Source organism: Muscardinus avellanarius (assembly GCF_963383645.1).
Source record: "Muscardinus avellanarius genome assembly, chromosome: 12".
Lineage (NCBI taxonomy): Eukaryota > Metazoa > Chordata > Mammalia > Rodentia > Gliridae > Muscardinus > Muscardinus avellanarius.
The window spans coordinates 55770796-55789835 of record NC_137798.1 but is presented as its reverse complement, the minus strand read 5'-3'; the positions used below and the strand labels follow the sequence as shown (position 1 = coordinate 55789835).

General features: G+C 45.0%; 1 protein-coding gene and 1 pseudogene across 5 annotated transcripts in view; one reads left to right on the top strand and one right to left on the bottom strand.

Moving 5' to 3' along the window:
- Positions 1-19040, top strand: part of CDKL1 (cyclin dependent kinase like 1) — a gene marked incomplete at both ends in the record, with an annotated part of 80764 nt that overhangs the window by 39755 nt on the left and 21969 nt on the right. The gene's annotated exons all lie outside the window — the stretch shown is intronic.
- LOC308271513 (WD repeat-containing protein 20-like) lies at positions 6755-18650 on the bottom strand (annotated as a pseudogene). The gene is made up of 3 exons: positions 18557-18650; positions 8706-8951; positions 6755-8220 (listed from the first exon to the last, which is right to left on the bottom strand). The product of its transcript is annotated as a WD repeat-containing protein 20-like (transcript).

Here is a 19040-nt window from a genome sequence, read left to right as displayed (position 1 = left end):
AGAACTGGGGCCTCCCATGAGGCAAGGCCGCTGCCTGAGCCAGTGAGGTCTGGATCAGTCCACTGGGTAGCCAGGCCACAACTGGGGCCGTCAAGAGTAGGATCGGTATTTGAAATGCGGCATGCACAGAGAAATATCGCAGAAAATTAAAACCAGATGCTTCCCCTAATCAGCAATAACTAGGAGGAAACAGGCAACAGGAAGTGGTCAAGCTATAGAAAGGGCCCTATAGTGAAGCAATTAAGGTGACCAATCAGAGGGTATGGAATAGGGGAGAATGGAGCCTCTTTAAAAAGCAGGAGGTACATAAACATATGTATCAAAGTTAATCACCAAACAAGCATGGGATCGAGGGAGGGGGAGGGAATGGGATGGGGGCTGGATGAGGGCTAATTGGATGATGTGTGCTTGTATATCCTCTCAAGTCTTATATTCCAATGTGATGTATGATTACAATGCACCAATAAAAATAAATTAAAAAAAATAAATATAAAATAGGAAAAGCCAAAAAATAAATAAATAAATAAAATGAAAAGGGCTGAGGGTATAGCTTGGAAGCAGAATGCTGCTGGGTTCAATCCCCAGTACCAAAAAATAAAATAAACAAAATTTTGTATTGGGCATGTTGGCACATGCTTATAATCACAGTACTTGGGAGACCAAGATAGGAGGATTGCAGGTTCAAGAACAGCCTCAGCAAGTAGAGAGACTCTCATGAACCTAGGGAGACCCTATTTTGAAATAAAAATTAAATAGGATTCAGGACGTAGCTTGGAGACCCTGGACTCAATCCCCAGTTATCCCTCAACACCTGCCCCCCAAACTTTGTAAGTACATTCCCTAACCCGGTAAGTTAGCTTATCTGTGTGGCATGGGCATGTTGCCTACCGGTGTCCTCACCGGTGAAAATGAGAGCTTAGGACAAGGTACAGTTTAAGTGGACTATGGGCTCTCCAGTGCTACCAAGTGAGGATCCAGCACACAAGGGGCCAGGAAACTCGGATTTTCCTTTAATTTCCTATTTGATTTTTTTTTTCTTCTGGTACTGGGGATGGAAACCCAGTGACATTCTACCTCCAAGACACACCCCCAGCCCTATTTTTTATTCTTTACTTTGAAACAGGGTCTCACTAAGTTGTGGAAGGCTTCACTAAATAGCTGAGGCTGCCCACGAACCACGATCCTCCTGTCTCAGCCTCCCGAATGCTGGGATTACAAGCGTGCGCCACCAGGCCTGGCTTTCTTCTGGGGTTATGTTCAGAGCTCGTTGACCTAGGAAACTAGGAAGTCCACAGGGCAAGAGCTGGGCCTTCCTCGCCCGCGCAGCCCGTGTCTTCTGGCTGGGCGCGTGCCCTCCGCTTGTGGATTGACCTGACTATAGGAACAAACCAGAAAACTGATTCTTACAAAGTGATTTTAAAGAGTGATCCTATGAATGTTTCTGTTCTTGATTAGAGTTACTTCGATTTAAAAACTCCAAAAACTAATATAATTAAAGGACATTATAAGTGCAGAGCTGGGGCAACTTATGCAGAGAGCACTGTGGCAGTGTGTGTTAAGAGCCTGAGAGGCATTTTATTAAACCCAGCAATTCTGCTTTATTTATTTATTTATTTTATATTGGTACTGGGAATTGAATCTAGGGGCATTCTACCTCCAAACTACATTCCCAGTCCTTTTTATTTGTTATTTTATTTATTGTGTATGGTACTGAGGGTTAAACCCAGGGTCATTCTACCTTACAGCTGTACTCCCAGGCCTATTTTTTTTTTTTTTTTTTTGTGATCTTGGGGTGGAACCCAGAGGCTTTCTATCTCCGAGCTATACTCCCAGACCTATTTTATATTTTATTTGGAAATGGTCTCACTGAGTTGCTGAGAGCCTAAGTAGCTGAGGCTGGCTTCGAATCTGTGCCATCCTCCTGTCTCAGCCTCCCAAGCGCGGGGATTACAAGCATGCACCACCATGCCCGGCTCCTCCCAGGCCTATTTTAGTTTTTATTTTGAAACAAGTTATAAGTTGCAGAGGGCCTCGCTAAAGTGCTGAGGCTGGCTGTGAACCTGCCATCCTCTCTTCTCAGCCTTCCAAGTATGGGGATTACAGGTGTGTACTTTGGGTTTTTTTGTTTTGTTTTTGGTATTGGAGTTGAATCCAGTATAACTATAACCCAGCTGTATAACCCTGGAAGTTGAGCTAAACACAGCCCTTTTTTTATTTTTATTTTTATTTTTTGAGTCATTGAGGGCTTCACTAAATTGCCGAGGCTGGCCTTTAACCTGCAATCCTCCTGTCTCAGTCTTCCAAACACTGGGATTATAGGTATACACAGCCATGCCTGGCTTGCTTTTAATAATTAACCATAAAAGTAGTGTACATGTGTGCAAAAAAGATTAAGTTAAAGTACAGAAGTATTTATCATTGCAGTACTGGGGTGTGTGTGTGTGTGTGTGTGTGTGTGTGTGTGTGTGTTACTGGGAATTAAACTCATGGGTGTTGACATTGGGGCTACAACTCCAGCTCTATTTAATATAATCAATTAATCTATATTTTGCAGTACTGGTGACTGAATCCAGGGGCATTCTGCCCCTGGGCTGCACTCTTACCCCTATTTTTATATTTTATTTTGAAACAGGATCTAATTAAATTGCTGAGGGCCTCACTAAGTTGCTGAGGCTGGCCTCAAACTTTCCATCCTCCTGTCTCAACCTCCCAACTACTGGGGCTATAGGCATGTGCCACCACACCCAGCTTAAAGCACTATTTGTAATGAAAAAACTGGAAGCAACTGAAATGTTTGATGATAGAAGATTGGTTAATCATGGTTGAGCTTTATAATGGAAGCTATTAGGATTCATGCTTGTTAGACAGAAGGATCACAGATTTGAGGCTAGCCTTCACATATTAGTGAAAATCTGTTTCAAAATAAAAAATAAAAAGAGCTGGGGATGTAGCTCAGTGGTAGAGCACTCCTGGGTTCAATCCCCAGAACCATATACACACAAAAACTGTAATAATTACAGATAAAAATACATACAAATGAAAAAAATGCTATCATAATAATACATATTTAATTTTCATAGAATAGGAAAGTAGAAAACAAACATTTTATTATTTTCCCTGAATTGCAATTGTTACAGATATTTCTTATTTTACTTGTGTTTTTCTTCATGTTTCATTTATTACTATGATAATATTTTAATGTTTAATTGTTAAAAGTAATTTTTAGCTGGGTGTGGTGACACATACTTGTAATCCCAGAATTCAGGAGGCCGAGACCAGAGGATCACGGTTTGTAGACAACTTCAGCTACTTAGTGAGGCCCTTCGCAACTCAGTGAGACCCTGTTTCAAAAATAAAAAGACTAAGCCGGGTGTAGTAGCGCACGCTTGTAATCCCAGCGCTTGGAAGGCTGAGACAGGAGGATCACACAGGTTCGAAGCCAGCCTCAGCGACTGAGTGAGGCTCTCAGCAACTTAGTGAGAGCTTATTTCCAAATAAAGTATAAAATAGGTCTGGGAGTATAGCCCAGAGGTAGAAAAGCCCCTGAGTTCCACCCCCAGTACCACAAAAATAAATAAACAAACAAACAAACAAAAAGACTAAAAAATAGGGCTGGGTGTATAGCCCAAAGGTGGAAAAGCCCCTGGTTCCACCCCCAGTACCACTAAAGAAATAAAAAATAAATAAAAAGACTAAAAAATAGGGTAGGGAGTAGCCGGGTGTGGTGGCGCACGCTTGTAATCCCCGCGCTTGGGAGGCGGAGACAGGAGGATCGCGCAGGTTCGAAGCTAGCCCCGCGTGCTGGCTTAGGAGACCCTGTTTACCAATAAAAAATGTAAAAATAGGTCTGGGAGTATAGCCCGGAGGTAGAAGGGCTTCCAGGAACCCCAGTACCACCAAAAAAAAAAAAAAAATAGGGTAGGGAGTATAGCTCAGAGGTATAATGCCCCTGGGTTCCATCCTCAGTACCAAAAAAAGTAATTTTCATAGCACAATAGGATGACTATGATTCATAGCAGTTAATTGAATGTTTCAAAAAGGATTTTGAATATTCCTCAAACAAATAAATGATGTATATCTGAAGCGATTGATAGATATGCCATTGCCTTGAGCTGAGCATTACCCATTGTATACATATGTTGTATATTTATATTGAAATATCAGGGCTAGGATATAGCTCAGTGGTAGAGCACTTGCCTGCATACCCCTGGGTTTGATCCCCAGCAAAACACACACACACTCGCACGCACGCACGCACACACACAAACAGAAATTCACACTGTATGCCACAAGTATGTACAATTATTATGTCAGTTAAAATGCAAATATATTGAAATAATAATAGTAATCTTGCCAAATAAGCCTAATCTCCACTTTGACTTGAAATGGATAGTAATTCATCTTCTTATTACCATTTCTGTAACATCTGATACCCGTTTGGAAAGCTTTTGGAGAAGATCCAACTTCATTTGCTACTAGTGAAAGCAAGTCTATGCCATAACACATGTATTCTGCTGTAGTCACATGAATATATTTCTGCTGTAGTGACATAATTAAAATTCCCAGTGCAGCCGGGCATGGTGGCGCACACTTGTAATTCCCCGTGCTTGGGAGGCTGAGACAGGAGGATCCCACAGGTTCGAAGCCTGCCTCAGCTACTTAGTGAGGCTCTCAGGACTTAGTGAGACCCTATTTCAAATATATTATAAAACAGGGTTGGGGCCGGGCATGGTGGCGCACGCTTGTAATCCCCGCGCTTGGGAGGCGGAGACAGGAGGATCGTGCAGGTTCGAAGCCAGCTGCACTGGCTTAAGAGACCTTGTTTCCAAATATATATATATATCTGGGAGCGTAGCCCGGAGGTAAAAGGGCTTCCAGGAACCCCAGTACCACCAAAAAAGAAAAGGAAAAAAGAAAAAACAGGGCTGGGGGTGTAGCCTGGAAGCACCCCCCAATACCATAAAAAAAAAGAAAGAATAAAAAATCGGTCTGGGAGTGTAGCTCAGAGGTAGAATGCTCCTGGGTTCCATTCCCAGTATCAGTATAGATTTTTGCGACCTCAAAAGATATGGGAATTTCTCCCCATCAGCAAACAAGCAGATATCTCATTTTACAGCAGACAGTAGCTGGATATCCTCTAAGTCAAATATGTTCTGGCACTCCCCATGGACTCAGCATCAGATCCCACGCGTTAAGGGCTCGGTACCAAAGACTTCCCTGTAGTTGCCAATCACAAGCCCTGGTTCGTTCTACCTGGGCTTCTGACTCTATCAGAGTTCCCACGACCTGGCCCTTGGGTTTGATCAGCGACACACAGAAACTCAGGGAAACATTTGCTTACATTTACTGATTTATCATAAAGAATATTGTAAAGGATACAGATGAAGAGATGCATAGGGCATTGTATCAGGTGTACCACCCTCCAGGAAACTTCCTTGTACTCAGCTACCTAGAAGCTCTTTCTGGGTGTTTGCGGGGAATCCAGCAAGACCTGTTGATTCAGATTCTTTCTGGGCCTCTTTAGGCAACATTCCTTTCTCCAAGGTGCAGGACTAACCTATCTGGAATGAGGAGGGCCTTTTGACCTACTATCAAACAAGGTTATTTTTATCAAACAATAATTACTTTATGGCCAACTTTAAGGCAAAATCCTGGCGCTGTGGCGCATGCCTGAGATCTCAGTACTTGGGAGGCTGAAACAAGAGGATCACAGTCTCAAGTCCATATTCATCAACTTATGAGGCTGTTGCAAAACAAAATAAATAAATAAAATAGGGATGGGATCCAGACATGGTAGTGCACGCCTGTAATCCTAGTACTTGGGAGGCTGAGACCAAAGGATCAAAAATTGGGAGCCAGTCTCAGCAACTTAGCAAGACCCTGTTTCCAAATAAAAAATAAAATAGGGCTTAAGGCATAGCCCTGAGGTAGAAGGCCTCTGGCTTTCTTTTTTTTTTTTTTAAGTGTGTATTAAACAATTTTAATTGTCATAAAATTACTAAAATGGGTTTTAAAAATTAAGTCTCTTCTCTTTCTGTGGATTGCCAGAAGAATGTAAAAATATCAATCAACCCTGCTGAATGCTTTGTTCCTAAAGTTAAATTTCATAGATTCCTAAACATTTTATGATTAAGATAAAAAATTGCATATAAATGACAATTAATGGCCATCAGTACTGAACACACAATCTGATCAGGTGTGCAACAGTCTAGTTGAGTGGTTAAGCAAAAATATTCCAGTTAAAGCATAAATTTTAATTTTATCATTTTAAAATCATAGTTTCCCCACCGTCATGATTTCCCTAAAACTGAAGCAGTCTGATACAGGAATGTTAACCTTGGGCTCTAACAGACTCCCAGAAGGATGACTGACTCCGCTGGCATTTAGTTTGTTATATATTTTTGTTTATTTTTTTTTTTGGGGGGGTACTGGGGTTCCTGGAAGCCCTTCTACCTCCGGGCTACACTCCCAGACCTATTTTATACTTTTTTATTTTTGGAAACAGGGTCTCTTAAGCCAGCAGGGCTGGCTTCGAACCAGCGCGATCCTCCTGCCTCCGCCTCCCAAGCACGGGGATTACAAGAGTGCGCCACCGCGCCCGGCTTTATTTTTAAATGCTCTAAGGTGAATTATCAAGTGATTCAGAATTACATGGCATGCAGTGTCCAAAATCATGACTCTGGTGCATTTAGATTTACATTCATTCACATTCACTGTACACCCCACCCGCAAGGAAAAAAAAATCACTAACTATTCAAGTTCTAGATCTGGTGCAGTGTTTAGGATTAAAACTTACCACTTTACCAGGCCTTCCCCATGTGCAAACAAATCCCTCCTGACAAGCAGTGACTATACAGTCTTCAAGAAAAATTAACAGTCAGTCTTTCTTATGCTATCTTTTTACAGATCCGCGGCTCTAACAAGGGAACGGCTTCCATCCAAGGACACAGGGGCGTTCCCAAAGTTTTAGCTGGGTCTGTTTTGGTTTTAGTAAGTAGATTCAGTTTGTCACTGTTCTTGCTAGAAATGTGTCCCACGCTGTGGTTTCGCTTGTGGTCTTTCTTCTGGTCCTTCTCCTTCCGGTCGTGAGGCGAGAGCGTGGCGAACTTGCCGACCCCAAGGTGATGGCCCGGTCCATGACGCTGCTTTTGCTGCCCGCGTTGGACCGTGGCAGCGGAGGGGGCACCGAGTTCCCGGGCATCGTGACGCTGTTCCCACTGCTTCCCGCGGGAGGACTTGTGGTATCTATGACATCCGCGTGCGTTCTTGCTCTCAAAAGGGGTTGGTGGAGTGAAAAAGATGTCTTCCGTCAGGTCCCATAAACACAGCTGTGTATCCTGGCCCACCGAACCCAACCGATACGTGACACTTATGGGGTGGCTGTCTGTAGAGTTCCCTTTGGGCAGCCTGGACTGGCTGCTGTTTGCTCGATTTCTGCCAAAATGAAGAAGGTCCTGGAAGTCTTCATCATTGTCGCTAAACTCCATGGGGTCGCTTTCTTCTACGCTAGTCGTATAGGGGTCGAACGCCACAACACTGACCCAGGACTTGTGCCCGTGGCCTCTAGCTATGACTCGGCAGGCAACAAAGGACCAGACTGTCACCGTGTCGTCCTCTCTGCCCATCACCAGGTACTTGCTGTCCGGGCTCCAGCACACGCACAGCAAGCCCCAAAGTAGCCTTTTCAGCTCCACCGAGTCGAAAGTGAACACCTGCAGAAACCCGTCCTGCTCACGCACCCCAAGAACTTGCCATCTGGGGAGAAAGCAAACTCGTTGAGGGCCCCCTCACCCACCGTCCACTTAAGGAGAGGGTTCCTTGTGGATCTGCTCTTGCAGGCATGCGCGGCAAAGCTCTCGCCCTGCTTCAGGGGCTGGTAGTGAAGGGCCGTGGTGCCACAGGTGAGCTCCACGTTGTACAAGTACAAGCTCCCGCTCGAATGGGCCACTAGGAAAAGGCTTTCCGAGCCGGGCACCCATTTGCCACAGGCTATGCGTGCCTTGGCTATTAGTCTTTCTTCATTAAATAGTTTGCTAGTTTCTTTTTTGATTGGGTCTATAAGCTGGACTTGGCCTGCGGAAAATCCCACTAGGAGAGAGACACTTTCTGCTGTGGCTGTTAGGTGGTTGAAGTCGTGACAAGTAGGCTGTGTTCCTTTGTATATCCTTTTATCTATTGGTTTAGTGTAGTCAGCAGCCTTTTGGGTAGCAGTAGCACTACCTGAGCCAGCTACTCCTCTTCCCAAAGGGTCATCAGCCCCTGACAGATGGCTTTCCAGGTAGAGGTGGTACTGCTCGTGCCCCATGTGGAATGGACGCCTACTTTACATCAGAGTCATCTGTACCAGAATGTAATCTCTTTAGAGACAGTAAGTATGTCTCAATCCACCTCCTTCAAATCATCCTCAGCAGCTAGCAGGACCTCGGACATGATAAATCCTCCACAGATGTGCATTGATGAAGGTTTTTAAGAAACAAGACGTGCTGGGTGTGGTGGCGCATACTTGTAATCCCCACGTTTGGGAGGCGGAGACAGGAGGATCACGCAGGTTCGAAGCCAGCCGTGCTGGCTTAAGAGACCCTGTTTCCAAATAAAAATATAAAATAGGTCTGGGAGTGTAGCCCGGAGGTAGACGGGCTCCCAAGAACCCCAGTACCACCAAAAAAAGAAAAAAGAAAAAAAAAGAAACAAGAAGCACCGTATACCCTTGCGGACCCCCTTGTAGATACAGAAGTAGAGCTCCTGGCCCACACTGAAGCAGAGGCGGTCGCCATTGCCATACTGGTTGTTGAGGCTTACGAAGGAGACGCGGACAGGGTTGGGGCCCTGAGAATTGAAGGGAACTCAGCTGGGCCGGCTGTACACCGAGTGTGGCAGTAGCTTGTACAGACCTTCCCAAGTGGTGAATTGGGTCTTAATCTAGTTCATTTCCTTCCCTCCTCCCTCCGTTGCTATCTTGGAAAGCAGTGTTCATCCCGCCCTCACCTCTGGCTTTCTAACACAGACACACACACACACACACACACACACACACACACACGCATGCACGCATGCACGCACGCACGCACGTATGTACGCACACACAGTGGACTGAAGGTGTAGCTCAGGGGTAGTGCATTCCTGATCCATACACAGTAATACCAAAAAAAAAAAAAAAAAAAAAGGATGAAGAAGGCAAGAATTTTTATAATCTGACTCGGGGAGGAGTTCTGAGACAGGAACCATGGACAAAAAAATGTATTTATATATGCACATAAACATAATGGCTGGGCGTGGTGGCACACGCCTGTCTCCTGTAATCCTAGTATTTGAAGGCAGGGATAGAAGAAAGAGAGGTTGGAAGCCAGCCTCAGCAACTTAGTGAGACCTGTTTCAAAATAAAAAAAATTAAGTAAAATAAAATAGGGCTAGTGGTTAGCTCAAAGGTAAAACACCCATGGGTTCAGTTCCCAGTAATAGTAATAGACAGACAATGCATATACAAGAGATATGCAAAGCAACCTTATAGAAATAGGATAATTGCCAAGTTGGTTAGATTTGACTAGTTGAAAGATGTTTTATCTCATGATGAGGTCCTCCTTTGGCAGGGAGATGCGACTAACCTACAGATTAGTGACAAAACCAGTCAGGCTGCCTGCTTCCCCTCGTCCCAATTCTTTGCTCACTGTGTAGATTATAGTTTGACTTTCTGTGTGTGTGTGTGTGTGTGTGTGTGTGTGTGTGTGTGTGTGGTATTGGGGGTGGAACCCAGGGGCTTTCTATCTCCGAGCTATACTCTCAGACCTATTTTATATTTTTTTATTTGGAAACAGGGTCTCACTAAGTTGCTGAGAGCCTCACTAAGAAGCTAAGGCTGGCTTTGAACCTCTGTGATCCTCCCGTCTCAGCCTCCCGAGTACTGGGATTACAAGCGTGCACCACCATGCCTGGCTTTAAGCTTGACTTTCTTTATGAAATTGTCTATAAAGAGAGCTGGTCCCCAAGAATTGAACATGAGTGAATAAGGTGGCACTGGTTTTATATATCAGGCTAATTTGTTTAATGTTCACCTGCTGCCATGAAATGGATACTGTTTTGGTGTGCTGATTAAAAAAAAAAAAAATGAGGTGTCTGTGCCCAATCCTGGAGCCCACAACACAGCAGCCAACCTGCCTGCCACTTGTCCTGAAAAAGTGCCAAGTTCTGTGTGCTCTGGGACAAGTTCTAGCCTCCACTGATATTCTTTCATATATATTTCTGTATATCTGAAATATAATCTCTAGCTTTATTATTGGCTAAACGATATTACGTTAAGTTACATTACATCTAACCATTCCTCCACTATTAAATCCTGATGTTTTTATAGTCTGCCCTGATAAATAATGCTGCTATAAAGTGTTCCTACAATAGATTTTTCTTCTTTTTTCCTTTTTTTTTTTTTTTTTTTTTTGGCGGTACTGGGATTCTTGGAAGCCCTTCTATCTCTGGGCTACACTTCCAGACCTATTTTATATTTTTTATTTGGAAACAGGGTCTCTTAAGCCAGCGAGGCTGGCTCTGAACCAGCGCGATCCTCCTGTCTCTGCCTCCCAAGCGCGGGGATTACAAGCGTGCGCCACCATGCCCGGCCTTTACTTTTCCTTTTGAAGATCTCAAAAATGTGACTCTTGGGTCGTTGGTTTTGCCAAACTGAGTGATTTTGCTTTACCCATGATGTGGATTGATACATACTTTTTTTTGGCATCATGCTAACTTGGGTTTTATTATTAAAATATTTTAGCTATGCCTGGTGGTGCAACGCTTGTAATCCCAGTACTTGGGAGGCTAAGACAGGAAGATTACAGGTTTGAGAATAGCCTCTGCAAATAGCGAGACACTCATTAACCTAGTGAGACTCTGTTTCAAAATAAAAATAAAAAATAGGGCTGGGAGTGTAGCTTGTAGGTAGAATGCCCCTGGGTTCTATCTTCAGTGCCACAATAAAATAAAATATATTTTTAAGTTTTCTTTTGTGGTACTGGGGGAAAATAAAATATTTTATGTGCAAGTCGGGTAAGGTAGTGCATGCTTTTAATTAAGGTACTTGGGAGGCTGAGGAAGGAGGATTGCAGGTTTGAAGACAGCCTCAGCAACTTTGCAAGACTTTGTTTCAAAATTAAAAAAAAAAATAAAATAGGGGTTGGGCTGTAGCTCAGTGGTAGAATGCCCCTGGATTTAACTCCTAGTACCACACACACACACACACACAAAAAAAAAAAAATTATGTGTGAATTCTATCAAACATATACGGAAGAAATAATAGCAATCCTACTCAAACTCTTTTTAGAAAATATAGAAAGAATAAATATTCCTCAATTTTTTGAGGCTATGCTGTATCCTGATAACAAAGCTAGATAAGGACGTTTAAAAAAGAGAAAATGACAGGTATAATAGCTCAGAGGTAGAACGCCCCTGAGTTTAATCTCTAGTGTCACAAAAAATAAATAAATAAATAAATTTATGAATTTGCTTAAACTTGTTTTTGGTACTAGGAATTAAACTGAGAGGCATTCTACCTCTGAGCTACATACTCAGTCCAATTTTTTTCTTATTTGGAAACAGGATCTCTCTAGGTTAATGAAAATCTCACTACTTGCAGAAGCTGTCCTTGAACTGGCGATCCTCCTGTCTCAGTCTCCCAATTACTGTGATTACAAGCGTGCACTACCATGCCTGGCTCACTTAATACTCTTTAAATCCCATTATTTTTCCTACTCTTTTTAGTAGCCTCTTTTTTCTTTCTTTTCATTTCTTTCTCTTCTCTCTCTCTCTCTCTCTCTTTTTTTTTTTTTTTTTGTGGCCCTGAAGATTGAACCCAGTAGAATTCTGACCTACAACCTCAGCCCTTTTTATTTTATTATTATTATTATTAGTAGTAGTAGTAGTGGTGGTACTGGGGTTCCTGGAAACCCTTCTACCTCCGGGCTACACTCCCAGACACCTATTTTCCAGACACCTATTTTTTATATTTTTATTTGGAAACAGGGTCTCTTAAACCAGTGAGGCTGGCTTCGAACCTGCACGATCCTCCTGTCTCTGCCTCCCAAGCGCGGAGATTACAAGCGCGCACCACCACGCCCGGCATTTTATTTTATTTTTGTTTTGAAGCCAGCTCTCTCTAGGTTGTTGAGAATCTTGCTAAGTGGCTGAGGCTGGTCTTGAACCTGCAACCCTGTCTCACCTCCCAAATCCTGGGATTACAAGTGTGCACCACCGTGCTCAGTTTAGTAGCCTCTTGAGAGAGCTGTCCATGGGAAAAACCTTTCAGGTGACTTGTTCGTTCCATCTTCCCCCCTTGAAGATGGCCTGCCTTTCCATCCCCCTTGCTGTCTGGCTTGCTGTCCTCTGGGTCTGCTGTCCAGCTGTCTTCCGAGGACGTCTCTTTGCTGTCATCCTTGGAATTCCCTCTCCATTTCTCTATGGTTAGATTGATTACTTCCTGGGTTTCCCATCTTCCTTTTTCTGGTTTTACTTATTTTGGTCAAGTACATCTGTCTATAATTGGCTAAAAAGATGATACAGTCACAGAGAAACATCTTCACACTTCCTTGGAGTCAAGTGGTTGAGAGCCCTGTATGCTCCAGGGTGTAACAAAATTCCCAAGGCAGGCACAAGGAATGCAGTGAGAGAGGCTGCCAGAGGACCCAGGGCCGGGCCCTCTTCCGCATCTTCCTCCAGGTGGAGATGGACTGCTCTCCTCCCTCCCTGGATGGAGGAACTGTCCGGAGGTGGGTAATAGTCTCTGAACCCCAGGGTTGGATAATTGTAGCTTTATTGGGGGCAGCCCCAGGATTGATCCCAGGGGCATTCTACCTCCAAGCTACAACCTCACCCCTTTTTATATTTTATTTTGAAACAAGGTCTCACTAAATTGCTGAGGCTGGTCTTAAAACTGTGATCTTCCTGTGTCAGCTTCCCAAATACTGGGATTACCCAGCACAATTGAAGCTTTTGATAAATCAAGTGAACAGAAGACCTCAAGGCAGACCACCTGACTGCACACAGCTGTGTAGGAAGGAAGGCATCTTGGTCAGCGTTTCATTGCTGTGACCAAAACACCTGAGGAAAACAGCTTAGAAGAGAGAATGTTTCTTTTGGCCCTGGGTATCAAAGGTTTTGGTCCCTGATCAGTAGGCTCTATTGCTTTGGGCCTGAGACAAGGGAGAAGAACATGGCGGAGACAGCTGATGCGGGGCACCTGTGATCCCAGTGCTCGGTAGACTGAGATCAGAGGATCTTGTAGGTTCAAGGCCAGCCTCAGCAACTTAGTGAGACCCTGTTTCAAGAAAATAAAAAGAGCAGGGCGTGGTGAATGCTCGCTAGTAATTCCAGTACTTGGAAGACTGAGATAGGAGGATCACGGTTCCTGGCCAGCCTCAGCTACTTAGTGAGGCCCTCTGCAACTCAGTGAGACCCTGTTTCAAAATAAAGAATAAAAAATAGGGCTATGGGTGTAACTCAGAGTAGAATGCTCCTGGGTTTGCTCCTGGGTTTGCTCCCAGTCTCTCTCTCTCTCTCTCTCTCTCTCTCTCTCTCTCTCTCTCTCTCTCTCTCTCTCTCTCACACACACACACACACACACACACACACACACACAGGGCTGGGGTGTAGTTCAGAGTCAGAATGCTTCAAAATCCCTAGTGCTGAAAAAATAAACAACCAACCAACCAAACCAACCAGAGTGTGGTGGTTTGGGAGGCTGAGACAGGAAGATCGCAGTTCACGGACAGCCTCAGCTCCTTAGTGAGACCCTGTTTTAAAATAAAGAATAAAAGCTGGGCGTGGTGGCTTGTAATCCCCGTGCTTGGGAGGCAGAGACAGGACGATTGCGCAAGATCAAAGCCAGCCTTGCTGGCTTAAGAGATCCTGTTTCCAAATAAAATATAAAATAGGTCTGGGAGTGTAGCCCGGAGGTAGAAGGGTTCCATCCCCAGTACCAACAAAGAAAGAGAGAGAGAGAGAGAGAGAGAGAGAGAGAGAGAGAGAGAGAGAAAGAACAGGGCTGGGGGTGTCGCTTGGAGGTAGAATATCCCTTGATTCTACCCCCAGTACTGCAAACAAAATAATAATAATTAATAATAATAATAAATATAAAAAGAGCTGGTGGTATAGCTTGGAGGTCAAATGCCCCTGAGTAAATGCCCCTGAGTTCACTCCTAGTACCAAAGAAATAAAAACGAAGATCATGGTAGAAGGCTGTGGCGGAGGAAAACTGCTCACCTGGCAGCCCGGAAGCCGATGGGAGGAAGAGGGGCGAGTCTGGGGACAAGCAAGCCCCCCTGGGGCTCCCCCAGTGGACTGCCGTCTCCAACTCGTTCCCCTCTCTCAATAACCCACTCAAAGCATTAATTCACCAGGGGTGTCAGTCAATCTCCTGAGGAGGTTAGAACCTTTGTGATCCCATCCTTTCTCAAAGCTCCGCCCCTGGGGCTGCACTGGGGCCATAATGGGGAGATGATCCAGATGGAACAGAAAGTGATTGATTTTCCCCTACCTTTCCAAGACCCCTCAATCCCAGATAATCCCACCAAACCAGGCCGAGCGGGCTGGGAGTCTGGGAGACCCAGGCTCTGAGCACTGTTGGCCAGGAGAGCAACTGGGGTGCGGCTTGTGTAGGGTTCAGTAGCCTAATCCCTTGGCAGAGGAGTATGAGACTCAGGAGAAAATCGGGGCGTCTTCCTCCCCCAGAGGTTCAGCCGAGCTTCTGGTGCCTCCTCTGAGGACAGAGCTTGCCTTTGAGCTAGCACCCAGCAGGGCTCCCAGAGGCAGGGAGGAGGGAGAGAGAGCTGGGCTCCTTCCCGTCCTCACTGTTCTGTCCGTCCCTCTCTGTCCCTGGAGCCAAGAATGACCACCACTGTCTACCACCAGTGTGGAAACCATGCTTTCTCGAGAATGAGGTGAGCTCCTGGAGAGCGTAGCCGGTCAAAGCTTTAAGTTTGTTACATATTTTCCTATTTAAGATGGCAGAAGGTAGAAGACATGGTGGTGACAACTTTCAACGTGTCTGGCTTTCGAGTCACGCTGTTATAATCTGCGCCTGGACCGAGTTAGCCGGTCATCTCCCCAGAGTGCATGGCTTCCTTTGTGCTGGGTCTCCAGCTGCCCGCCCTCTTTTTTTTCTTCTTTCTATTTATTTTTTATTTTTTTATTTTTTGGTGGTACTGGGGTTCCTGGAAGCCCTTCTACCTCCGGGCTACCCTCCCAGGCCTATTTTTTATATTTTTGAAACAGGGTCTCTTACGCCAGCGCGGCTGGCTTCGAACCTGCGCGATCCTCCTGTTTCTGCCTCCCAAGCGCGGGGATTACAAGCGTGCGCTACCACGCCCGGCCCTTTCTTTTTATTTGATATTGAACTCAGGGTGTTCAACCTCTGAACTACACCAACAGCCCCATTTAATTTAATTTATTTATTTATTGGTACTGGGGGTGGAACCCAGGAGCATTCTGTACCCCCAGCCCTTTCTTTTTATTTTTTATTTTGAATCAGGGTGTCACTAAGTTGCTGATGTTGTCATCAAATCTTCTATCGTGCTGTCTCAGCCTCCTCCTAAGTACTGGAATTACAGACAGGTACCACCGCTCCCTGTTTCAAATCATCTTCTGTTAATTATTCCTTTTTGGTAGGCTTCTGGTTAATTCTTTTTTGGTGGAGTGTGTCCTCTGGGGGCTTCTGGGGAAAGAAAATGTGAGAAATACAAAAACAAAAAACAAAAAATGAAGTCGAAGACCTTGCCTTTGCATGTTTAAAAAGTATTCTCATGCTGGGCGTGGTGGCGCACGCTTGTAATCCCAGCACTTGGGAGGCTGAGACAGGAGGATCACACAGGTTCAAAGCCAGCCTCAGCTACTTAGGCTCTCAGCAATTAGTGAGACCCTGTTTCCAAATAAAATATAAAATAGGGCTGGGAGGATAGCCCAGAGGTAGAAAATCCTCTGGGTTCCACCCCCAGTACTACCAAAAAAAAAAAAGTATTCTCATCATTGATTAATATTTTGGGTTTAGGTTGAAAATATTCCTTCAAGCCAGGAGTGATGGCACATGTTTGTAATTCCAGTACTTGGGAGGCTGAGGCAGGAGAATTGCAGGCTCCAGGACAGCATCAGCAAGTAGTGAGACTCTCATCAACCTAGGGCGACCCTGTTTCCAATAATATATAAAATTGGAGCTGGGCGTGGTGGTGCACGCTTGTAATCCCAGCATTTGGGAGGCTGAGATAGGAGGATCCCGGTTCGCAGACAACCTCAGCTACTTAGTGAGGCCCTTTGCAACTCAGTGAGACCATGTTTCAAAATAAAGAATAAGCAAAAGGGCTGAGGGTAGAGCTCAAAGGTAGAATGCCCCTGGGTTCCATCCTCAGTACCGTAAAAATGAAAAAAGAAAAAAAAAATTGGGCTAGGGGTGTACCTCAAAGGCAGAAAGCCTCTGGAGCTGATCCCCAGTACCACAAAAAAAGAAAAAAAGTATTCCTTCAACATTTTTAAAGTAATGCTTTAGTACCTATCTTCTCTGCTATTAAGAAATCTGATGCCACTAGGCATGGTGGCAGGGGCACATGCCTGTAATCCCAGGAGGCTGAGACAGGAGGATCGAAGGTTTGAGACCAGCCTCAGCAACTTAGTGAGGCCCTGTTTCCAAATAAAGAATAAAATGGGGCTGAGGTATAATTCAGAGATAGAACACCCCGAGTTCAACCCACAGCTCTGCAAAATAAAAATAAAAAACGCCTGATACCATTTTATTTTTTTGCTCCTTTGTAAAGTTTCTTTTTTTTTTTTTTGGTGGTACTGGGGTTCCTGGAAGCCCTTCTACCTCCGGGCTACACTCCCAGACCTATTTTTTACATTTTCATTTTGGAAACAGGGTCTCCTAAACCAGCGCGCGGCTGGCTTCGAACCTGCGCGATCCTCCTGTCTCTGCCTCCCAAGCGCGGGGATTACAAGCGTGCGCCACCACGCCCGGCAAGTTTCTTTATTTTTATGCATGTGTTTAAGGATTGAACCCAAGGGCATTCTACCTCTGACCTAGGAGGGACCAGCCTTTTTTTTTTTTTTTTCAAACCCAGGAGCATTCTACACCCAAGCCCTTTCTTTTTGTTTTTTATTTTGAATCAGCGTCTCACTAAGTTGCAGAGAGTCTTGCTAAGTTGCAAAGGCTGGCCTTAAACCTGTCATCCCCCACCTCAGCCTCTCAAGTATGGGGATTACAGGCATGTGCCGCCACACCTCCCTGCCCTCCTTCCCTTTCTCTTTCCTCCCTCCTTCTCTTCCTTCTTTCCTTCCTTCTTTGTTTTCCTTGTTTTGTGGTACTGGGAACTGACCCCAGAGCATTCTACTACTGAGCTACACCCCTAGCCCTATTTTCTTCTTCTTCTTCTTCTTCTTTTTTTTTTTTTTTTAAAGGGTCTACGTTTTCATGCTCTGGCCTCAAACCTGAATCCTCCTATCTTAGCCTCCCAAGTTCTGCGATTGCAGGTGTGCGCCGCCTCGCCCAGCTTCTGTTTTGTGTTTTGGAGAGTCTTCTCTTTGTTCTGTTTTGGAATATGAAAGTCAGGCGCATGGCTCTTTATCCATCGTGCTGGTAGGTGGTGGGCCCTTTCTGTCTGAGAAAAAGTTTATTTATTTTTTTGTTACTGATTTCTATCTTTGTTTACTTTCCTTTTGTGGACTTCTATTAGTTTAGGGTGTTGGAATCTTAGATTGGTCCTTTCTTTTTCTCACGGTACCCTATTCTTATGTTATGGATGACACAGCTTTCATCTTTGTGGATTAATGATTTTTAAAAATGTTCTCGCCGGAGCCGGGCGTGATAGCGCTCGCTTGTAATCCCCACGCATGGGAGGCGGAGACAGGAGGATCACACGGGTTCAAAGCCAGCCTCAGCTACTGAGTGAGGCTCAGCAACTTAGTGAGACCCTGTTTCCAAATAAAATATAAAATAGGTCTGGGAGTATAGCTCGGAGGTAGAAAGCCTCTGGGTTCTACCTCCAGTACCACTTTAAAAAAAAAAAAATGTTCTCGCCAGGCGTGGTGGCTTGTAATCCCACGCTTGGGAGGCAGAGACAGGAGGATCACGCAGGTTCGAAGCCAGCCTCAGCTACTTAGTGAGGCTCTCAGCAACTTAGTGAGACCCTGTTTCCAAATAAAATATAAAAAAGGTCTGGGAGTATAGCCCAGAGGTAGATTACAAGCGTGCACCACCACGCCCGGTTTGTAAAATAATTTAACCTCCAGTTTTCAGAATGATGTTCAGGATCTCAGCTTTACCAAATGCCCTCCAAGTCATCCCTCCAGGAAGCAGGGCTCAGCCTTCCACCTGGAGGGAAGAGTGTTCCCTGCGGGCACAGAGCAGAGAGGGGACCTAGGGACTTAGCTGTGTTCATAGCAAATCTGCCACACGCCTCCTCGGTTCCAAGTTCCAGAGACCTTGAGCGCTGGGACCTGAGCCTCTGAGGGGCTTCGGGGGTAAAGCGGTCAGTTTCTTCACTCTTCTTTCTCCCAGCTTAGATTGCAGCTTTCTAGGCCCTGTTAAGTCACTTACTCATCCACCTGCTTTCTGGATTCCAAAAAGTGTTGCTATTATCTCTTCTCCTGTTCGCTCCACCCCGTGGTTTGTCTTTAGGAAAAGCCGTCATCGGCATATTCTGGCGGGGTCTCAGGGAGGAATGCAGGGCAACATCCGAGTTCAGGAGTCCCTTGCAGCGTGTCTTCAGTGGCCTCTGTGATGGTGAATGCTCCCGTGTGTCATCTTGGTTTGCTCCTAGTTCAGCTCAGCCTCTCTCACTGGATCCTCCTCCTCTTTTAACCTTTGAACCTTGCAGGGCCCCAGAACTTCCTTCAGAACTCCTCCGTGTCATCTGGATTCGCTCCTTAAGTGTTCTCGTTCACTTCTAGGCTTTCAGTACCATCATATGTTTGTACTTCTTGAATCTATATTTCCAGCCTGGCCTTCCTTCTGAATTCAAACTGCCTTCTCAGTCTTCCCTGGGACGTCCAGTAAGCACAGATTTCTCTCTCACACCCAG